Genomic DNA, 3,643 nt, shown 5'->3' with positions numbered 1-3,643 from the left:
GCCCGGAAACAAAAGCACCACTCCGAGTCTGTCCGCATGCCCGGTCTCCTCTTTCACCGCAAGGCATCGCGGGAACTGTAGTCCGTGGGAGGGAGGGAGCTGAAGGGCGGAGCCTCAACTCACCTCCGCCGGCCTATGGTTGACCCTGCGACCCGGTCGGGCAGCGGACAGCGGAGGCCGTTGTGGCCAGGTGCTCCCGAAGTACAAACGCACCGCTTTTACCTAAACTGGGTAAAAGGCCAGTGAATAAACTGTTTCGGTGCTCACATGCATAATTTGAGTGGTGAAGGGCAATGCTTTCAATACACGGAATAAGAATCATGAGCACCGAATGACCATGGGATCTAATGCAAAAGAAGCAAGGCTGCAATCACGTTAGAAAGGACTCCTGTACCTTATGCAAAAGGAGAAAAGAGGTGTATACCTGTGGCTTGTCTAACGTTTCTCTTTTGTTCAGCAGTACCCACCACTAGTTTCACTTGTTTCCTGTTTTCAGACAAGGAACCTCAGAGGCACCAGGCTCCAAGGTTTCCGGATTTTCCTCTGCAAGAATTCTGTAAAATAACCAACCTGTTGGGTGGGTTTTGTTTGTTTGTTGGGTTTGGAGTTACTTTTTTTCCCTATCTTCAGTGGTTGCTTGTATTGTCTTCTCTCTACAACAGTGTCAAAGGACTGATCAGACCATTCAGAAATGGGGTCCCAATACAAAGGTAGGTTGAACCCCTCTAACAGGTTGCATCATCAGAAAGGATTTCCCATCTCCCTTTTTTGCTCCCCACTGATGGCTTTATACACTCATTTTAGCATGTATCAGTTAAAGCACATAATGATCCTTTCCTTAAGGCATTTCACATTGCCACTTCAGCAGAGAACTAGTGTTAGAAGAGGGTCTGTTTTCTGCTTGGTTCATGAGTTGAATCAGATCAGCCAAGGCATATGAACACCAGAGTCTGGTGAGCAGGGTTACCTGGCTTTGGCAGCAAAAATACGTAATAAAAATATACAGGTAATAAATAATAATAATAAATACATAATAAAAAAATACAGGTAACTGCTACCTCATGCAACTTTACTGTGACATCTCAGAACAGTGACAGAAATACTTCTTTTTGGACACACATCTGTCTGGCTTTTGAGCAACCGGATCTAGTGGAAGGTGTCCCTGCGCATGGCAGGGGTTGGAACTAGATGGTCTTTAAGGTCCGTTCCAACACAAATCATTCTCTGATTCTGTAATCTAAATACTGCTACATTTAATAAAAAATATGTCTAAAGCTGTTAAGAATCTAGCATAGTCTGAGGCTATTGGTAGGAAGCTTCTCGTGATGAGATGAATAAAGATGCACTAATTACTTTAATACCTTGAAGATAAGCACCCAAATGTGCTATGCTAATTTTCATTTAAAATCTAACAAAACTCTGTTTACTTCCAAATTATTACAGCTTGCTAAGCAGTCTACAAACACATATACAGAATCCATGATAACAGTACACAGAGCACTTGAATCTTTTACTCATTTACATAGAATTCTCATTTATGTAGTGAAGCAGATTTTCCTTGATTTTATATTTATTACTCCTGCTGTCATATGCACATCATTATTACTCTCTTGCTGAAATACTATAGCCAGGTCTTTTGCCTATACTGTTTGAGTTACTGAACAACCTGTGTTTCGTACTGTTTTGGAACAATAACATGTAGTTGGCCATTTCTCACATCTCCCAAAGGACAGACAGCGGTTAGTCTACCCCTGGTTCAGTAGGTTTAACCTATTTTCTAGTAATTGTACAAATTTTTGTTGGGCAAAGGGGCTGTTTAAATTATCTAAGCGATTTATATTGCCACCTTAATTAACTCCAAACTTCCTCCCTTAAGTTATATCTGGGAAGAATTCATCCTATTTATCATAAAATGTCCATAATACAAGTTTTCCAGGCAATGCCACAAAAATTTAATAATGTAAATGCCTATTCAAATCTTATCTGAATCTCCTGGTCTGTAAAGCTGGACAAGAAATCTCACAAGAGTATGCTCTTCTGTGAACTTTCTGGTACACTCTGCTTTTAATTTGGCCAAAAATACTGCATAGAAAAGTGCAACACAGCACTTTTTCTCCCAGCTGGAATTAGGAAATCCAGGGCATGAAAAGTAAAAAACAGAGTAGAGGAAAATGATCTAAAACTTTCCAAAACCCTTAAAAATGGTTTAATTGAACTGGTTAAACTGGAACTATTAATGACTTATACCCCAATGGGAGGATTTATAAAACAAATAATTGAGTGATAATATCCAGATTTAGTGTGTATCATTTGAAGAAGTATTTTGTACCAGTATCCTGTATACAGGTACGAGATGATAAATGTCAAAGTAAGGACATAAATACTACAGTATGTAACTACTGGCTGTTCAGTTGAACAGTAGTATTTTGAAAATGTTAACCTTTCAGGATGCTGAGGAGTGGAAAAGCTAATTGTATTACAGACAACTGATCAAAGCTTTGTCTTCATCATTAGTAAGAAATATTTTGTCTTGTGATTAGTGTACACTAAAAAGTAAACCAACAGCACAGGTTTCAAAGCACTGCAAGTGATCTACTACATATATTTTTATATTGCACAAAATCAGAGCCTCTAGTCAACTGCAAAAGAAAACTGCACAAGCTGCACAAAACTGGCAAGTGCTACTGTAGCTTACAATGTCTGTATGCATTTTGCATGCTTATATACTTTTACAGGTCCCAAGACATAGTACTCTGTTAGAATCAGTACAGAACTCAAACAGCTATACAACTGAGAGGCAAGTTAAACAGAAACAAAAAGCTGATCCAAAAAATTTCCAGACATGGTGTCACCTGATCCTCCATAGGGGCAACAGTTGTTTTTACTAAGGTGGTCCAATGAACAGCTGAAAAGGTCAGAGCATGGATTAACATTTTTTGATTTCCCATGGAGTCTTCTAAATCCATACCTGCAAAGCGTATTCTAGTAAAGCTTTCTATATGAAAATGATACTGCCTCAATGATTTTTCCTTCAACTGAATTAAAAACTCTATCTCAGTAATCTAAGTATGTCAGAATATGTACAAATTTAGCAAACAAAAGGTTCAGAGAATTACCAATCCTTGACAGTTAAATAGACTGAGAAATACAAATGTCAGGTGTTATGTGGATTCTTTTAAAAAATAAAACTGAAATTAAATGATAAATGATTTGCAGTTCTCTCTAAATGGCTCTTCAAGTTTCAGTTTTCCAGGTGCTACGCTAAGGCAACATCAGAGGATTGACTATTTTGTTCTGCATGGAAGGACACGTGGAACATGGTAAAAACATCAGCTGTGTTTGTTTTGTTTTGTTTTTTCCTCCTTAATACCCATTTTATACTGGAAAGAAGTAATACAAAGAGCCTTGAACTTGGCAAGATCATTCCATTCTTGGTAAATAGTTGTAAGCAGTCCTTAAAAACAGAGTATTAAAAACAAGCATTCTGGCTTCTGAATTAACTACAGAACAAATGAGTTTCTGCCCTCTGCCCCCTTGGTTTTAAGCAATTCTAAATAAAAAGTCTTAGTCAACATGCACCTGCGCATACATAACACATACTGCCCTTGTCCATATGGGTGCTGAGTATACTATATGATATTTT

Source organism: Psittacula echo, assembly GCF_963264785.1.
Source record: "Psittacula echo genome assembly, chromosome: 1".
Taxonomy (NCBI): domain Eukaryota; kingdom Metazoa; phylum Chordata; class Aves; order Psittaciformes; family Psittacidae; genus Psittacula; species Psittacula echo.
This window is presented reverse-complemented; position numbering follows the sequence as displayed.